Source organism: Balaenoptera borealis (assembly GCF_965194805.1).
Source record: "Balaenoptera borealis genome assembly, chromosome: 10".
Lineage (NCBI taxonomy): Eukaryota > Metazoa > Chordata > Mammalia > Artiodactyla > Balaenopteridae > Balaenoptera > Balaenoptera borealis.
The window spans coordinates 53,642,591-53,662,849 of record NC_138874.1 but is presented as its reverse complement, the minus strand read 5'-3'; the positions used below and the strand labels follow the sequence as shown (position 1 = coordinate 53,662,849).

Genomic DNA, 20,259 nt, shown 5'->3' with positions numbered 1-20,259 from the left:
GGGATTTTATTTTTCATTGTTAGTGTAAAGAAATGCAACAGATTTCAGTATACTAATCTTGTATCATGCTACCTTGCTGATGCATTCCCTACTTTTAAAATAACTTTATTTCATAACATGTTTTAATATCTGGAAGGATTAATCTTTCTCCTTATTCTTTTCTGCCCCTTCAGGATTTTCCTACATGTAATTACATAATGTTTATTTCCAGATGAATTTTAGTATAACATTTTATAAAATTATTATAATAGCCTGTGAGTATTTTAATTTAGGGAGAAATAATGCCTTTTTAATGTTTAATCTACCTATACATTACCTTTTTACTCAATTCTTTTTCTACATCCTTCAGTAGAGTTTTAAAGTTGTCTTTACACAAGTATTTTATACATTTTACACAAGTATCTTTGGTACCATCATATTTTGGTATCTTTCCTTCCATCATATTTTTAAAATTGGCTATTATTTGTAAGAAGGGGAGCCATTGATTTGAGTCCACATTTGCATTTCTAAGATGGCCTCTGGTGGTTGAGACACAGCTGATATTCAAAGGGGATTTGGGGACCCAGATCTTTGGGCTCGCTCATTTGGATTTGCTTCTTCAGTCAGGTGTGTCCTCCCTGAACTGTACCACCATCCAGCCCACATAAATTTTATTTTTAAAAAACTTAATTTTTTAAACTGAAAAACTTATATATGTACATTTATTTTTATTTTTTATTTTAGCAAAGGGTGCCTTACCTAGGGTTCTTTTTTTATTTTTAACATCTTTATTGGAGTATAATTGCTTTACAATGGTGTGTTAGTTTCTGCTTTATAACAAAGTGAATCAGCTATATGTATACATATATCCCCATATCCCCTCCCTCTTGCGTCTCCCTCCCACCCTCCCTATCCCACCCCTCTAGGTGATCTCCCTGGGCTGATCTCCCTGTGCTATGTGGCTGCTTCCCATTAGCTAGGGTTCTTGATTGCAACAAAGAGTCTGCTCTGGCTAGCTCCAGCAGAAAGAGTTTCATAAATGATATTTGATAGCTCATAGATTCTCCTGGAGAGCCAGAGCAACAGCCAAAGACAATGCAGCTAGGAAAAATGTCCAAGTGTACCTGAGGAATGGTCCTACAGGTGTACTAGCTTCCATTTTTCCTGGCTTTTGCACTGGGCAGTAGAGTCCTACCACAACTTTCCCAGAAGGATCTGATGCCTGTGACCTTTAAAAATCTCACCCAAGCTGTCATTGGTTGGTGAAATCTGGGTCCCACTACCTCAAGGGAGTCTGGGATGAGCAGGTTTCTTAGCTTTCCAGTCTCTCTAGTAGAGGAGGAAAGCTGGGCAAGGGCTGGATGGGGTGTTAGCAAACATAGCATTCGTCACAAAGGGTATACAGTGAAAATACATCTTCCTTCTGCCTTGACCTCAGGTCCTCAGTTCTCTGGTCCTCTTTTTTTTTTTTTTTTAATTAAGTTTATTTATTTTTTTACTTATTTTTAGCTGTGTTGGGTCTTTGTTGCTGCATGTGGGCTTTCTCTAGTTGCGGTGAGCGGGGGCTACTCTTTGTTGTGGTGTGCAGGCCTCTCATTGTGGTGGCTTCTCTTGTTGCAGTGCGTGGGCTCTAGGCGTGCGGGCTTCAGTAGTTGTGACACGCGGGCTCACTAGTTGTGGTTCATGGGTTCTAGAGCGCAGGCCCAGTAGCTGTGGCGCACGGACTTAGTTACTCCGCTGCATGTGGGATCTTCCCGGACCAGGGATCAAACCCGTGTCCTCTTCATTGACAGGCAGATTCTCAACCACTGCACCACCAGGGAAGCCCTCTGGTCCTTTTTGCACAAGGAAACTGCTACCAGTTTCTGGTGAAAATTAAAAAAAGAATTGTTCCACATCAGTATGTATGAATTTACTCTTCATCATAGCTGCCACTTGGTTGAATTTAACCAATTTATTGTTCTGTGCTATTCTGGATTATTTTAATGTTTCTATCTCTTGGTGAGGACTGATATTCCCCAGTAAGGCCATACAAATTGTTAAAATATGAAATGCTTTTGTCCTCCCTCTCCCCCTCACTAGTGGCCTTCCTCCACTTGGTCTCTGCCTGGGACCCTCTAGACCTCCCCTAGACCCAGCAACTAAAGGGTGAACACCTTGCACAGATGGGGCTTTCCAAGACCCAGCTCCAGGCTAGACTCTGATTGGTTGGGACCTAAGCCATGCTAGTTGTTAAATATTTTTAATATCTCCCCTACTTTTAGGCAAATGAAATCTAATTGGATTCTGTATACTTCCTAAGACTTTTTCTCTGGTTACAGTTCAAATCACACCAATGAAAGAATATATGACAATTTATTTAACTAGTCCCTCTTTGATGCACATTTAGGTTGTTTCTAGCTTTTTATTATCACAAAAAATACTGCTGTCCTTGACATCCATCTTTGTACACATGTTCAGATTCCTAAATGTATTTGTTTAGTCTAAGAATTTGTGCATATAAAATTTTATGGATGTTGCCAGAATGCCTCCCCAAAAGATTTTTACCAATATATACTTCAGCCAACAGTATATGAGACAGCTAACATTTCTTTAGCTTGTCAAAGAAGATCTTAAAAAAGATTTAAAAGATGTTTTAGTGGAACCAATTTACCCTCTTTAGTTATGAAATTGAAAAAAAAGGAAGAGAAAAAATTATATTAGTTTAGTATGAGTGGCTGTTAATAAAACTATACCAGAATTCACAGGATCATTGCTCTCTTTTCCAATTAATAATATTTTGATACTATATTAAAATTTGCTGTGGATGAACATCAAATTTTCAGAACCTACCTTTTTGATATATGGGATAACATTTGTCAGTTCCCAATGCCATGATTACTCAAAGATGCTAACAATAATTCTGTGATAATATATGCAGATTTTTAGTGCTCTGCAATATAGTGGTTCTCAACCTAGAGTACTTTTGCTTCCCAGAAGACATTTGACAATCTCTAGGGACACTTGTGATTGTTACAACGAGGAGGCTGGTGATACTGGCATCTAGTGGATAGAGGTTAAGAATGCTGCTAAACATCCTACAAATCAAGACAGCCCCCCATAACAAATTATCCAGCCTAAAACGTCAATAGTGCTGAGAATGAGAAGCCCTGCTGTACTAAAATACACCTGGAAAAGGACATTTATCTAAACAGTTAAACATTCTCCCACTATCTTTTCTCCTGTGGTTTATCAATTTCTTCTCAAGATTGTTGGCACAATTTTTCCATTTTAAAGACCATGTTCCTTAGTAGATAATATGAAAGCAAACTCAGAATATTGTCATTTTGCTTCTTCTCTGTACCTTGTTAACATAGGAGGAGGGAGGCTGTACCATTTTTGTCCTTCCACCCTCACATGCAACCTAAAAGTTTTTGTGTTGTTTTGTGTGTTTTTTACAAGTCTTTGCTCACTGTCGTTTTAGCCCACTCTTCTAATAGGCTAATACCACACTTATGTATTCATCCTTACATTTACCCTTTTCCGTCTTCTTTTGTATGTCCTTTAAAAATCTCAGTCTTTAGAGAGCACCTTGTATAGCACATTGAGTTATATCTGCATATGTTCTCTCCAGTTTTTTTCCCCCTCCTTTGTGATTGCAGTAGTGGGTTTTATTTTTTCACCTGTCTTTCATTTTAGAACCTCTGCCTCTGGGAAATTCTTATATTTTCTCTGAACTGCTAAGCAATCTAAGCTACTTGTCTTACTTTGCTTTTGGTTTTCTTCCTTGGCCATAATGAACTCTAAGGTGATACGTTCAATTTTTCCCAAGGTTCCTGTCACTTTGACTTCACTAACACATTCCTCTTTGTTGGTAAGAATTAATCCCAGGGTAGCCCTTCCATTCTTAGTTTCTTTTGCTCTCTGAATGATGAAGTTGCTGATAGGCAGATGATAAAGGAGAGGAGTGATTCCTCAGGGCTGGTTTGAATTACTTTATTGTCTCTTTGGGCTTGCTGAATTCTTTTACTTAAAAATTTTTGCCACGTCTCTTTTTATCTTGACCTTTCACTTCAGTCAACTTTCCTTTCATTTTACTTAACATTTCCATCATTTCTTACCTAGAATTTTTAAGTTTGGGTATTTCACTGAGAGCACAGAGTAGAAGTATTCTAAATTTTCTTTTGTCTTCAGGATAATTTCCCTTGTCTTCCTCTTTTATTGTTATACAGTCTTTTAATTTTGGATTTTTTCTATTTACTTATTTTGAAAGACAAGAGATTTATTCAGTCCTGGTGTTTGTCATAAGTGAGATATATACATATCTATATCCCTTTTGAGCTCTGTCACTATCAGTTTTGGAACTACAGAATTTCCCTCTCAACTCTTAAAGTGGAGGGCAAGTATCTTGCTGAATTTCTGGGCTACAGGAGCTATATATTCATTTGGGGCAACTATTCTCCTATTCCTATTGTTTGGTCCGCTACTTGGAGGTGGATTTAATCTTAGATAATTTAAAGCAATTCAGATTCACTTTTCTAAAAGAGACGCATAAAACCTAATCTCTAGAATAGCCTCTGCCAGTGTTTTTTTGTGTTTCTGCTCCTACTGTTGGGGCTCTAATATCCCAGGGCACAATATGTCATTCTTCCCTTGTCCTCTTTTATCCTGTGTTGCATTTCTGGGAACTAAAATCTTCCAACTGAGTGTAGTTAGAAATATATTGCTGGGAGGTGGCCAGGAAATATCGCTGGCTATCTAAAAAGCAGCTGCTGTGCAGTAACAGGGTGAGAGCTGACTTTTTGGTTGGCTCTCTCAGCCTCAAGTCTCTGATAGGATGTCAAGATACATGGACGTGAGGGTCTGGCTCTGTGGCTGCTTTAAATTTAGGCACGACGAGTTCTAGGTCCCCCTCCTCCCAGTTTGTTCCATTCATGAAGTAAGATAAGGTAGAGTGGCCAGATTTAGCAAATAAATATACAAGACACACAGGTTTGAATTTTAGGTAAACAAATTAATAATTTTTTTAGTATAAGTATGTTTCTGGCATAGGACATATGCCAGAAAATTATTCATTGTTTACCTGAAATGCAAAGTTAACTGGTCATTCTGTATTTTATCTGGCAACTGTAAGGTAAGAGAAATTCTCCCCCGCCCCCACCAATGTTTGAAACCATTAATGAGGTCTTTATCCTTTTGTGTCTCAGGTACTGATGTAGCAGGGTCTTTTTCTGGTTTTGTAAAGGTTGCCCTTCACAGTCTTTCTTCACCTTCAGGGCTGGTCAACACTGGGAGGACTGGAAGAAGTTTGTAGAGTCTGGGAACCTTCAGAGAGGAAAAGAGTGAAGACCTGGACTCCTTCCTTGCATTTATTATTAGAAAGTTTTTCGTGCATTGAACTGGTCCCGATTAAAAAAGGACCTAGTGAGAAAAAACATCAAAGACCTTAGGCTAGGACTCCTTGTGTAGCCTGCATTGCCCAGTGGGAGAGGCTGTTTGGGCACTTGTGTAACTGGAGGCAGAAGGCCCTGCTGACCCAGCTGCTTGGTGCTTGGTGAACTTAAAAGCTCTAGGCGTGGCTGCCATGCTATACCTCTAAGGGAGCAGGCTGCTTCTCTCGAAGAATCACTGTGACCACTGTATTTGCAGCAGCAAAGGCAAGAGCACAGCAGGTGGAAGGGTCACATGGAACTGCAGGGGATGAGTTTTCATGAGTAAACTGTGTGCCAGGAGCAGAACAGCAGCAGCCTTCAACAGGGCCCACTTGTATTCCAATAAAATTCTCTGGTTTTCTCTCTCTGAGGTATGTGGATCAAGAGGCCCCCAGAGTTCTTGAACTATTTGAGGAATAAGAGAGATACTAGACTCCCTGCCAGTCTGGCAATTGGGAAGTGGTTTTAACTTGAAAAATTAATAGATGGGACCTCCTTTTTACCCCAAACTATTGAAGTAGTTCCTACTATTAGCACATATATGCATATATTTTACAAATATGACATCATAACATATATTGTTTTATAATAGCTAAGTTCTGTAAAAGTTTCTTTTTTCTTTTTCCAAGATGTCATGACCTGAGAAGACTATATATATTTTCCTGTGGTCTTGTGCTCAGCAGTTTTAAAAATATAGCTTAGATCAATAAATATATGTTAACGAAAGAATATCAAGTTTTGTGATTCTTTACGATTTTTGCATATTTTTCATCTTTTTCAGTCTGTATCCATTAATATTTTTAAAAGACCAAGCTCAAAATTTCACCAGTAATAATTAGTCATCCTTGGTAATTTTAAAAAATTGGATTACTTGTTTAGCTTTGCTGCCTTAGTTTATATCATATAATCTTGCATTTATGCACATGCTAAGTTAAAATATATTGATTGTTGATCCTCTTGATTGCATTCTTCTAGGGAGAAATATAGGAGCATGTTTATTATGGTCTTAGGGTGGGAAATAATTTCTTAACTAAGACCCCCAAAACATAAGCAATGAAGTAAAAAACTGAAATATTTAATTATATTAATATAAAACCCTTCTTTGTGGAAAAAAATAACATAAAAGAAGATAAATAAAAGCTACCAACTGAGAGGATATATTTATAAATTATTCATATAAAATGGATTGCATTATTTTTCCCCATTCTTTTCCTTCCCTGTATCCAGGCCCTTTGCCATATGATGTTGCAGTTCTTCCCACTAGAGGCAGAGTATATTTCCCTGCACCATTAGTGTTAGACTTGGTTTGTGACTTGCTTTGCCCTTTGAAATGTGGGCAGAAGAGGCAGAGTACTAGTTTGAAGCTTATATCTTAAGAGGCACTGTGTTTCCAATTGTCCTTGTATTTTTGTTGTTGCCATGGGGAAAACATGGTTCTGGTAGCCGGCTTGTCCAAGGAGGATGAGAAACATGTGGAATAGATCTGGATTCCAAAACTACAGCTTGGAGGAAGCCCAGCCAGGCCCATCCTGCATTAGCCAACCTGAAAATGTACAAGGGAGAATAAATGTTGTTTTATCCCACTGAGTTTTAGGGTGGTTTCTTATGTAGCATTATTGTGGAAATAGCTGGCTCATAGACTCATTCAATGAAAATGATCTAAGAACTCCTAAAAAATTAATGAGGAAAAGAACAATCTTAACAGGGAAATGGGTCCATGATAAGTGAAGATAGATGAGAAAATTGGAATGACCAATACATAAGTGAAAAGACATTTAGCTTATTTCACTAGTTATCAGGTAAATACAGATTAAATCAATGATGAGATAGTTTATCATACCTATTAGATTGGCAAAAATTAATGTCTGGCAATAACCTAGTATCTATAAGGATGTGAAGAAAATAGAACTTTTACATACAGATGGTGGAATGTTTAAGAATACAAAGAGAGGGACTTCCCTGGTGGTCCAGTGGTTAAGACTCCGGACTTCCACTGCAGGGGACACAGGTTCGATCCCTGGCTGGGGAACTAAGATCCCGCATGCTGCGCAGCATGGCCAAAAGAAAAAAAAAAAAGAATACAAAGAGAGACATAGTAAACAGGGAGAGGATATTTTCGAGGAATATAATTGACAAAGGATTATATATAAAATATACAGAGAATGTTTGGAAATTATTAAGAAAAAACAGGCAACCTAGGAGAAAAATTGGTAAAAAATATAGGTAAGCAGTCCACAGAAAGGAGTGTTTTAAGCTAGTTAACCTAAAACAGATCACCAATTACATTGGTAATCAGAAATGAAAATTAAAACAACAATGAGATCAACTTTGTACCTCCCATGGTGGCAGAAGTTGAAATGTCACGCAGTATCTTGTGCTGGTGAGGAGATGGGGACATGTGAGTCCATGTGGTCTACTGGTAATATTTTGGAGACCAATTTGGTAGTATTTGCTGAAATTGAATACTCGCATACATTCTGACCCAGAAATTCTACTTCTGAATTGTATTAGTTTCTAGTGCTGCCATAACAAAATACCACATGCTGGGTGGCTTAAACAACAGACATTTATTTTCTCATAGTTTACAAGCTAGAAGTCTAAGATCAAGGTGTCAGTAGGTTTGTTTTTTTCCTGAGGCTTCTCTCCTTGGCTTGCAAATAGCTGTTTTTTTTGCTATATCCTCACATGGTCATCCCTCTGTATGTGTCGGTGTCCCTACCTCCTCTTCTTATAAGGATACCATTTATAGTGAATTAAGGCCCACCATAATGGCCTCATTTTAACTTAATCACATCCTTAAAGACCTTGTTTCCAATAAAGCCATATTCTGAGATACAGGGGGTTGGTACTACAAACATGATTTTTGAGTAGGACACAATTCAGCCCACAGCAGAGTATATATATATTAGAGGGACTCTTGGATAGGTACACAAAAATACATGTATGAGAATGTTTATTATAGCATTGTTTCCTATAGTAAAGGGTTGAATACTACCTAAACATACTTGAATAGGGATATGGGCAGATAAAATACATTACAAATGCATCTGATAAAATGCTACAAATGGAAAATAAAAGAACAAACTAAATCAATCACATTAATTGAGAACTCATTTTTCTCAAATAATAAGAAATCTGTAGGTGAGAAGTTCAGAACTGGTAACATCAAAGACCTAAGCTCTTTCTATACTTCTGCTCTGTCATCTTTCCTCCTCAGGTTTGCAGTAAGACTGCTTTATGTCCAGGCATCATGCCACAGATAATAGAAGGAAGGGTGAAGGGCTATGGCAACATTGTCTGACATCCTTTTTATAGGGAAAGCAAAAGCTTTGCCAGAAACCCTCTCAGCAAACATCTGCTGATATCTCATTGGCCAGAATTCTGTCATATGCCATTCTGAATTGCAAAGAAGGCTGGAAAATCTAATGTATTGCTTCCATAGCAGTGAAAGGCAAGGGGGAGCTGGGTCTATGTATTGAGTGAGCTAACCTACGTTTATAGTTCAACATCAATAGACTGTGAAAATGTAATGTTGAGAGGAGAAAGTGAGAGAGAGAGAGAGAAAGATTGAGAAGTAGGAAGAGATGGGAAGTACAATACTGTTTGTGTAAATTTAAAAATCCACACACAGATAAGGCCATATACCATTGTAAAGATATATACCATTGTAAAGGTATATACCATTGTAAAGGTATATATATCATATGTAAAAAAAGTTATGGAAAGTTGATTGGAAAGGTACCCATGAAATACTACAGATTGGATGCCTATAGGAAGGAGGGAAGGAAATGGAACTGAGGCTGAGGGATACAGAGTATGATAAAAACAACAACAAAAAAACAGGCTTTTCACAGACCAGTTGCATGAATTGAACTTCACAGAGGAGCATGATTGACTGTGTCAGTCTGATTCTTTGTATTCAAGACCTAGGAGGAAAAAAGCTGGGATGAGTCAGGTCATGTGTGTGGGTTACTCAGACTACTGGTCAAGGTCATTATTTAGAGTAAAAAAAATGTGATTCACTATGTTAACAACTGAGTTTAATTATTTTTCTTTACTATGTGATAAGCACCATTCTTTTCACTACAGTTGAAGGTCTGATGTTACAGTTTAAGTTTAGGGACGGTAGCAGTTATTTTTTGGACGATTTAGGGATATTGTAAGCGTTGAAAAATGGATTTTCTTTGTGTTTGTACATATTTTTCCTGTGTTCCATAATGCAAAATTAGTAGAGTTGACTTTTAGAGGGTCAGTGGGGACAAGAGTAAAATAAACCTGGCTACTTGGTAGTGAAATCCATCATGCTCTAGTTTTCTGTTATTATCTTTGGAAACAGAGAGTGGGAGAAAGATTTCCTTCTCTTTCTAATATAGTCTCAGTGACTGACTGGCTCTCTGCTCTGGAATGAAGCAGATTGGCACAACTCCATAAGTCTTATATGGGAACAAGACACCAGAGGTTCCCTCCCTTCCTTCCTTCCTCCCTTTTCTTCCTTCCTTCCTCCCTTTTCTTCCTTCCTTCCTTCCTTTCTTTTTCTTATTGTCATTGTTTTGCTTTTAGTTTTGTATTCTGTCCTTAAACCATCCCATACTCAATCCTCTAAATAACATACACAATTTATTTATATGTGTTAGTATGTCTTGTGTTTATTAAGCATTTGTTATGACTTTGGAAGCAGCTTTTAAGCTCTTCCATTTTAAGACCATGATTCCTTGTTACCTAATTATAAATTATTATCATGGATGGGGTAGAACTTCCCTTGGTGAAATGGATTTAATTTGCTAAATAAAAATGTGTGAACTTAATGACTCTTCACCAACTTTTAAATCAGATGGGCAGTCTATTATCTCTCACAGCAGTCTTCTAAAATTCAATGACATCTGGATTTGGAAAAGTAGAATTCCACAAAGAGAAACTTATCTTTCCACAAAATAACAATAATTGACTAATGAATTATTTAATACTATAATTAGCACTCCATTAGAGCCTATGAGTAATTTTATAAGTAATTACCCTTCATATCAGCTTTATAGGTCTCACTTCACATGAAGAAACCAGGGTAAATGGGAGTCAATGTGGACAAGGCCAAGCAGAGTAAAGTAGGGCTTGAATCTGAACTAAGTTTGTCTTGCCTTTCTGCCTATTCTTTTCACGACTTCCCTTCTTTTCCTACCCCTAGTGGGTACTTGTTTTGCAAAGTACTATCTTTGGCACCTTATCTCCCTCTACTCAGCCTTGGGAGAGCTCTTCTAGTCTCATGGTTTAAGGCGTAACACGGATGCGGATGCGTAGTTACCATATCTTGATTTTTCTCCTGAGCTCCAGGATTCTGAATTTCTAGTTCCCCATTGTTTTTTTAAACCACAAATAGAATGGAGTCTAATAAGGCCTTTAGATATAGGATCTTAAGGCACCTGGAAAAACCAAAAATCATTAAATGAGACGCAGTTCAGGAGTTCCTGTGTCAGGGAACCAAACTCAGAGTTGGAAAGTAAAGTGGAATTAAGTGGTTAACTGAAAACAGAAAAAAAAATTAGTTATCTGTATATTCTAAAATGTGTGGATGATAGGTAAGAAGGATAAGCAAATTACTGGCAAAACAGACTTTTCAGTTTCCTCCTGGATGCTTATCTTATAAGTTAATTTGAGAAATAATTTTAAGTATCGCTTTTATATTATAGAGAATACATCAGTTTAGAAAATTGAAGTTACAAAATTTTATGAAAGAATCAATAACAGTTGAGATGTTATACTTTATTTCCAAATCTAAAATATAATTTTTACATGGCTACTATCAGTTACTATATGAGGAAAGAAACTGCCATATTCAGGTATTAAAAATAATTTTATAGAGTGAAGAACCCCAAACTTGCTTTCATTATAAGGAATAGAATTCTCTTTTAAAGAAGCTATAATTTCCTATTTTGAATCACAACTGAGGAAGAGAATGATTATTTCTTTTCTCTCTGGAAAATTTAATACTTTCGTATAAAGGATATATCATTAGTGGCAAGCCTGGGAACATGAGAAGAGAGATCACTCTGAGCCTTTAGATCTGTTTTATTGTTGCCATAGTTAACAGTAGACTTGATGTTTGTGATAATAGCTTTAGAGAAGTCTGGAAAATTTTTATCTTTGGTCAAGATAAATTTGTGGTAGTTAATGATATTATCTAATTAGATAGTAAGATCTTTATTTTTAGAGTAAATCAGGCAAATTAGTGTTCATGCTTTTCCAAACTGAAGTGGGTGTTAAGTTGTAAAATAAAGAATTTGCAGCTTGTATGAGGACTTTGTTAGTCATAACATTTCATGCTCATGAGAAATAGTGCAGTGATAACAGGAAACATATCTTCTAATATTACCTTATAGCTCCTAATATATTATCGACAGCAAATATTAAACAGGGCAATTAGAAAATATTAGACAGTTTACAAATGTCATATGTAAACTTTGAAGAGAAATTATTTTGTTTAATAGGGCAGTTTCATTTTTATTTTTTGAAATTTGTTTTTGGATTTTCTAATGGGGCTTAGAATCTTTATGTAGAGTTTTTGTTGTTTGCTTTTTTGTCCCAGAAGATCTAGGGTTGTTCAAAGTCATTGTGATGATTGAACCCAATTCTGATGCGTGTGATTGAGTTGATAGAGGAAGAAATAATGGTAGACTTTGTCACAGATGAGAAATATTATACACTAATATGGACTCTATAAGTCAAATTTATATGGGCAAATAAAATGGGATATGTCTAAACACATTTAATAGGGAAAGTTGAGATGGTTTGCCGCAGTTCCTAGTTCAAGTATAGAAAGAAATGTCGTTGGACTCAATACTGTGGCCTTTCAGAATCAGATGATACCCTCTGCTGGCTAAATGTGGAAGTGCGTTTAAAAATGAATGGCTGAAAAGGAACTGCATTTCCAGAGAGACACATCAAGAGGGCTTGAAAATGGGCACTCCAAGGGAATTCATGACAGGCCTTCCTTTCCAGATGTCAGCACCCCTGATGAACAAAATAGTCCAAGAGAATCCCCAACCAGACCCTTTTGTCTACATGGATGATTCCAGCATGAATTTCGAGGTTGATTCACAGATACCAGCTGGTCCCACAAAATGGAAGAAGCCTCATGAACGCACCTCATACACACACACACAGCATGAAGAGTTGAAGGCTCTGTTTAGCTGTAACATGTTTCCAGATAAAAACCTCCAGAGAGAACTTGCTTTAAAACTCAGCCTACCAAGCTACATGTAAAAGAATGAAATTAGAATACTCCCTAACACCATACACAAAAATAAACTCAAAATGGATTCGAGACCTAAATGTAAGACCGGACACTATAAAACTCTTAGAGGAAAACATAGGAAGAACACTCTTTGACATAAATCACAGCAAGATCTTTTTTGATCCACTTCCTAGAGTAATGAAAATAAAAACAAAAATAAACAAATGGGACCTAATGAAACTTCAAAGCTTTTGCAAAGCAAAGGAAACCATAAACAAGACGAAAAGACAACCCTCAGAATGGGAGAAAATATTTGCAAATGAATCAATGGACAAAGGATTAATCTCCAAAATATATGAACAGCTCATTCAGCTCAATATTAAAGAAACAAACAACCCAATCCAAAAATGGGCAGAAGACCTAAATAGACATTTCTCCAAAGAAGACATGCAGATGGCCAAGAAACACATGAAAAGATGCTCAACATCACTAATTATTAGAGAAATGCAAATCAAAACTACAATGAGGTATCACCTCACACCAGTTGGAATGGGCATCATCAGAAAGTCTACAAACAACAAATGCTGGAGAGGGTGTGGAGAAAAGGGAACCCTCTTGCACTGTTGGTGGGAATGTAAATTGATACAGCCATTATGGAGAACAATATGGAGGTTCCTTAAAAAACTAAAAATAGAATTACCGTATGATCCAGCAATCCCACTACTGGGCATCTACCCAGAGAAAACCGTAATTCAAAAAGACACATGCACCCCAATGTTCATTGCAGCACTATTTACTATAGCCAGGTCATGGTAGCAACCTAAATGCCCATCGACAGACGAATGGATAAAGAAGATGTGGTACATATATACAATGGAATATTACTCAGCCATAAAAAGGAACGAAATTGAGTCATTTGTTGAGACGTGGAGGGATCTAGAGACTGTCATACAGAGTGAAGTAAGTCAGAAAGAGAAAAACAAATATCGTATATTAACGCATGTATGTGGAACCTAGAAAAATGGTACAGATGAACCGGTTTGCAGGGCAGAAGTTGAGAACCAGATGTAGAGAACAAACATATGGACACCAAGGGGGGAAAACCGCGGTGATGTGGGGATGGTGGTGTGCTGAATTGGGCGATTGGGATTGACATGTATACACTGATGTGTATAAAATTGATGACTGATAAGAACCTGTAATACAAACAAACAAACAAACAAACAACTAATACAAAAAAAAAAAAAAGGAATGAAATACTGACACACACTACAGCATGGCTGAACCTTGAAAGCGTGGTCTCACTGAAAGAATGCAGACACGACAGGCCACATGTTGAATGATTCCATTTCTATGAAATGACCCAGAGGTAAATCCATGGAGACAGAAAGCAGAGCAGTGGTGACCAGGGACTGGGGTGACAGGAATGAGGAATGACTGCTTATGGAGGGTGGGATTATCTCTTGTGTTGATGAAAGTGTTCTAAAATTGGTTCTGGTGTTGGTTGCACAAGTCTGTGAATATACTAAAAACCATTGAATTGTGTACTTTAAATGGGAGAATTGTGTGATATATTATCTCAATAAAGTGGTTTATAAAAAAAAAACAAAAAACTCAGCCTGCCAGAGTCAACAGTAAAGATTTGGTTCAGGAATTGGCGGTTCAAAAAGAGGAAGCAGCAACAGCAACAAGAGCAGCAATCGGTCCTTCCATGCAAGAATGTGCCCACAGCATCAACCAGTCCTCATTCTTTTCTCCCTGCAGTTTCAGATTCCTATAGCTTCCACTCACCTCAGCCCTTAGACCCTTTCCACTGGGCAGAGGACTCTGTTGTCACTGAGATTGCTACAAGTGATGTCCAAATACAAGATCCTCAATTGGAGAGGCTAGTGGCCTCAGTTCCTGCTTTGTACTCTAATGCCTATGACATAGCACAAATCATGGAACTGTACAGATTTCCTGATGAGGATGAGATAGCCAGCTCTTCTTTCCACTCTCTGTATTAGTATCTCTCACCGACAAGGCACAGTTAGAATAGAGTTCCTTTCTTAGCATCTTTGCTGATCCAGGTTTATGTCCTGGGCAAACCTGCTTCAGTATGACAAACTGGAGCTTTGCAGCCTACAGTCTAAGAGACAGCCTGGAATTCCAGAACCCCTCCAGTATGGTACACTTTGGATGTCTCTGATCAAAGTACTAATAAATATCAGACAGTATAGAAAAAGGATCTTCTAGCATCTTGTACATGCTCTTTCCTTTGTCTGCTTTTAACCCAAATATCTGGCTCAGTGTTGCTTTGATTTCCATGGAAATGTTGTAAAAACTAGGAGTTTCCCGCAAGTATAGCTCAGTACTACACAATCAGCCCCACAACTCTCCCTGGAGAGGCCTTCCTAGTCCCTTCGATGGCCAGTGAGACTCCAAAATTCCCTCTTCCCAAAACTATCTTTGACTTTTTAAAAGGTCAGTAGCCTTTAGGGGTCATCCACTTTTAATGGCAGCAGGTTTATAAACTTACATTTCCAACACACTTGACAGTTAAGCTAATTTTCCAGCTATATGATTAATGAACAAAATTAATGGCACTTCTCAAAACCAGTAATAAAGAAACACATAATAAAATAAGTACCTCTCAATGAAAATATAAAGTATCTAGGAATTAACTAAGAAAATTAAGACCTCTGTACCGAAAAGTTTAAAACTTAATAATGGACATTGGAAATGTTTTGAATAAAAGACATTTGAAGCCATAAAATAATCAATTTAACAGGGTTAAAGTCATATAAAGCATGTTCTCCAAACACAATGGAATGAAAATAGAAATCAATAGTAGAAGAAAATCCAGGAAATTCACAAATATATGGATATTAAAAAGCACACTCCTAAATAACTAATAGATAAAGAAGAAATCAGAAGGAAAATTAGGAAATATGCAAAGATGAGTGAAAACAAAAACACAATATACCAAAACTTATGGGATGAGGCTAAATCAGTGCTTACAAAGAAATCTATAGCTGCAAAAGCCTATATTTAAAGAATAAGATCTCAAATCAACCTTTTTTTAAATAGGAGGGAAGCTGGCATAGTTATATTAATATCTATCCAATTAAACTTTAAGGCAAAACATTTTGTTGGAAGTAAAAGTATATTAGACAAGGATAAAGGGAACAATTAACCTGAAAGATACAATAATTCTGAATTTGTATACATTTAACGTATTCCCAAAATATAAGAAGTAAAAATTAACAAAACTCTTGGGGAAACATAACAAATACATAATCATAATAGATGATTTTATCCATAGGTCAAATGAATAAAAATTTCGTATGGGTAGAGATTTTAACTGTACAGTTATTGGCTTGATTTAATGAAAGTATATAGATTTCTGCATTCAACTGGTAGAGAATACACATTCTTTTCAAGTGCGTAATGACTACATATTAGACCATGAAGCAAATCTTAACAAACTCAGTAACATACAAACAGCGTTCTTTGATCATAAGGCAATTTAATTAAAGAAACTCCAACCTCTCCCTCAATTTAGAAAGTAAAAAGAACATTTCTAAGCAATTAATCAAGCATGGGAGAAATTATGTGAATAATCTGGTAGCATACATTATATAATAACAATAACTGGATCAGCATTCACTGGGGGAAAGTATTAGAGATAGTGGCAGTAGCAGGTTTGACTGTCCTGTTACCCATCACATTCTGGGTCATCACAGAGGGATCTTGCAGGGCAAGGCTGCAGACCTAGGGTAGAGACATTGGCCCTTAGGTTGTGAGGTGTTTTGCTTATTGGTTTTTTAAAAAATTACTTTTGATTTTTTAAATAGTCTTATTTTTTACAGCAGTTTTCATTTCACAGCAAAATGAGCAGAAGATACAGAGATTTCCCATATAGCCCCTGCTCCCACATACACACAGCCTCCCCCACTATTAACAGCCCACACCAGAGTGGTCCATTTGTTATAACAGATGAACCTACACTGATACATCTTTATCCCCTAAAGTCCATAGTTTACATTAGAGTTTGCTCTCAGTGTTGTACATTATACGAATTTTGACAAATATGTAATTGTCATGTATCCACCATTATAGCATCATATAGGAGAGTTTCACTGCCCTAAAAATCCTCTGTGCTCCACCTATTCATCCCTCCCTCTCCCCTAATCTCTGGCAACCACTGAGCGTTGTCTCCATAGTTTTGCTTTCAAATCAATAACTTTTCACCTTAAGAAACTAGAAAAAGAAGAGCAAAATAAATCCAAAGCAAGGAGAAGTAAGGAAGTAAAGGCTAAAGTGGAAATAAATGAAATAGAGAATAGAAAAGCAATAGAGCAAACCAATGAAATCCAAGCATGCTAGATTGAGAAGAAGAAGAAGAAGAAAAAGAGGGAGAAGAAGAAGAGGAAGAAGAAGATGAAGAAGAAGGGGAGGAGAAGGGGAAGGGGGAGGGGGGAGAGGAGGGGGAAAGGGAGGAGGGGGAGGAGGGAGAAGAGGAAGAAGAATCGAATTACTAGAATCAGAAATGGGATGTAACTACCAACCTTACAGAAATAAAAAGCAGTATAAATAAATATTATGAATATTATGAAAAAAATGAATGGCTTTTTTTTGTTTTAAAAATAGGGCTAATTGTTGTATAAAAGGATTGAACAGTGCAGAGTATTGTAAGATAATATAGGAAAAATTATAAATGTGAAGAATGAAGCCAATGTATCACTTAAATAAATATTTTTCCAAGTGAAACTAATATGGAAATACCCATAATTGAAATTTCCTAACCTAATGATCTATTTTTTAACAATGGAAGTAGGTCATAGGGAAGAAACACAGCAGGGGCAAAATATATAGATCTCCTGCCCCCATCTTCAATAAGAAATTTGAATAATCCAAGCTATTTAAATTACTTTTATTAGTTAAATTACTGTTGTAAGAGTGATTGGCAAATATCTAGAGGTGAGATAAGAGCTGCTTTCCTCTGGGTACCCTGACCTAATTTCTGTTAAAAATAATTGCAATAGTCTTAAGTAATTTAGAAGTTTGATAAGTACAGGGAAGTATCATATAGCATGTTTGTTTTAAATTTTTTCTTTCTATATTTTAAATTCTTAAAGTCTGTTTGGAATTTACAGTGTTTGGGGCACATAATGACATGAAAGTTATGTTTAAAAGCTTGAATTGGACAATATGTTATTATTTCATTGCAAACTTGAAAAATACAATTTCAATCTGATTCTACTGTTTAATGTTGCCTTTCACTGGTGTGTTGCTTTAAGAGCACCCATCCCCCTTTCCTGTTTGAGCCACTGTGTCCTGTCAGTCATCCTGAAATACACTAGGGTGCTTGTCAGGCTGTTTGCTTACAAATGCATCATAAGCCAAATTGTGAGCCATAATAGTGGCACTGAATTTCTAAACACAAGAACTTGCTTAGACAGTTGGTTTAGTATCTGTATATGGGCAATACTCTGTCCTGCAGTAGGTGAGTGAAGTGTTAAACTTTTTAAAATCAAACTTTGCTATAAGGCAAATCCTAATTATAGATTATGTGTTACTTGGCTAGATAACTTTGGGGGAAATTAAAGGACATTATTTCTATAAAATGGGATAAATAGAAACTACTATGTTGTGCATTTATTACTTTTATAACTAATTTTCCTTTTAACAACACTAAACTCTAAACTACTTTATGAAAGTTCCAATTTTATATATACGTTTCCAAGTAGATTAGCGGGCATTTCAGTTTTAAATAAAAATGTGATTCTCTTACATACTTTTTCTTTCACGTCAATTGAGGCAGACTCAGTTGAGCAGAGGCTCAGTTCTGGTATTTGAAGTATTTATTAGTGGCTTTAAAAATAGCGCTGAAACAAATTCTTGTGTGCCAATGCCCAAGCTATAGTAGTTTTATATCAAAGCACTTAAAAATTCCTTCTCTGTAGCTGAGCTATTACTATTTGAGTAACTGTATACAAGACACTGTAAGCTTTACATTCTTTAGATACAAAAGTTATGCAGCAAGCAGGTTCTTTGTGCAAACAATTTAATTTCTATTATGGGCCTCTAAGCTTAAATTGTGCATGGATACTTTTCCTGTATTTTCTGTATGCAGCCTTAATATTTTTAAAAAGAGAATTAATAAAACCAAAAAGTAGGAACTTGTGATTTTGATACTTGTGTGTTTAATATGGTAGAGGATAGTTAAGAGGCTACAAGTAGTTAAAGTTTTAAGGCTTTATCTAGGGTAAATGAGAAGAGATTGCTTTTGCAGATACATGGAATGATTATTTATTCCTTACCTTGTTCTAGAAAGGATTTAAGGTGACTCACAAGGCTATGTGAAATTCAAGAAAGGATAAAAGTGGAATGAAAGTAGAAAGAAAAATAAGTATGAGATATAAAACAGCCAGGAATAAGGCTGAGATGCAGCGGTTCTTGACTATGGTTTTATGACACTGGTGTATGATGGATTGATGGGGGAGAAAATATAGGGTTATATACAGAAATCTTATGGGGGAATTTCATGCAAACTAGCTATCTCCCTTACCAAGGGTGGCAGTCCAGAGTGGGAGAAGTATGTTGGACAGTGAATATTAAATATACTTTAAATGTCACTTGTGTTTTGGTGGGAAAAAAAGTGGAGAACTGCTGCCTTTTTAACCCACATACTGATTTATATAAGCATAAGTGTGGCTTTAAGTTTTCTAGGAGCAGAATAAAATTTGGTCTGTTACTTAATTCAGAAGAATGATTAAAGAGGCGTAGTTTTTTGGAAACAAAAAGTTATTTAAATAAGGTCATATATCTACATATTAGAACAGACATGATCAAGCCCATGTTTAAAATATATCTGGCAATTTTGTATGAATCTATGAATCTAGTCCTGGTATTTAAAAATTTTTCTGAATAGGTTGTTATTAGCTACTTTGCTTCCTTTCACTCAATTTGGTTATAAATTTAACTTGAATTTCAACTTCTGTTCGGTCACAATTAACTGGATTAATCTAACTTGGAAAAAAGTTGCTGGGTAGGAGGAAGGAATTCAGAGGCAGGACTTCTTAATGTACTTTGATCTTCAAATACTCAAAAACCAACTACTGTGTTGAAGACGTTGGACTCGGTGTCGCACACCCTGCTAAACCTGGCTTGTATAAGTGAACAAACTTAGAAACTCACTGCTTTCACCCAACGGTATTGAAAAGGGACAAAAGTGTAGCAGTTAAAGTTTCCCTAAGGATCTTCAGTGATATTTTCAGATATTAAATTAACATGATGAGTCAGGGACAATCATTTGGCCCCGTTTTTTTTAATATTCTGTTGTTAACAATAAAATCAATAAGAAATGATTATCTTTTAAAAAAAGCACTACAAAAACAAAGAAAATAGTCAAAGCTTTTATTTTTGTAGTTTTGTAAACACATATGCAGGTTGACTTAGAGTTCTTGCCAGAAAAAATTATCAATCGGATAGATAACACATCAGCTGCATGGGATGAGATTGTGGATAACCTGGACACACAGATGTGAAACCTGGGAAGCAAATATTCTTAAGAAGCTAAGTAGGATTTAGGCACCAAATAAACTGAGTGATGTACCAGAGTGGTCAAGGACGCTTAAGAAAAACAAATTAGCTTTCGAA

The 20,259-nt window shown here is 36.4% G+C and overlaps 1 protein-coding gene across 4 annotated transcripts in view; it reads left to right on the top strand.

Moving 5' to 3' along the window:
• Window positions 1–20,259, top strand: part of CTNNA3 (catenin alpha 3) — a 1,737,547-nt gene that overhangs the window by 64,231 nt on the left and 1,653,057 nt on the right. Inside the window, exon 1 of one of the 4 annotated variants that reach the window (XM_082408618.1) lies at window positions 5,184–18,103. The exons of the other annotated variants lie outside the window; for them this stretch is intronic. The gene's annotated coding sequence lies outside the window, so the exon portion shown is untranslated. Of the gene's footprint in view, window positions 1–5,183; window positions 18,104–20,259 lie in introns of those variants that run through there. 4 annotated transcript variants of the gene reach the window in all.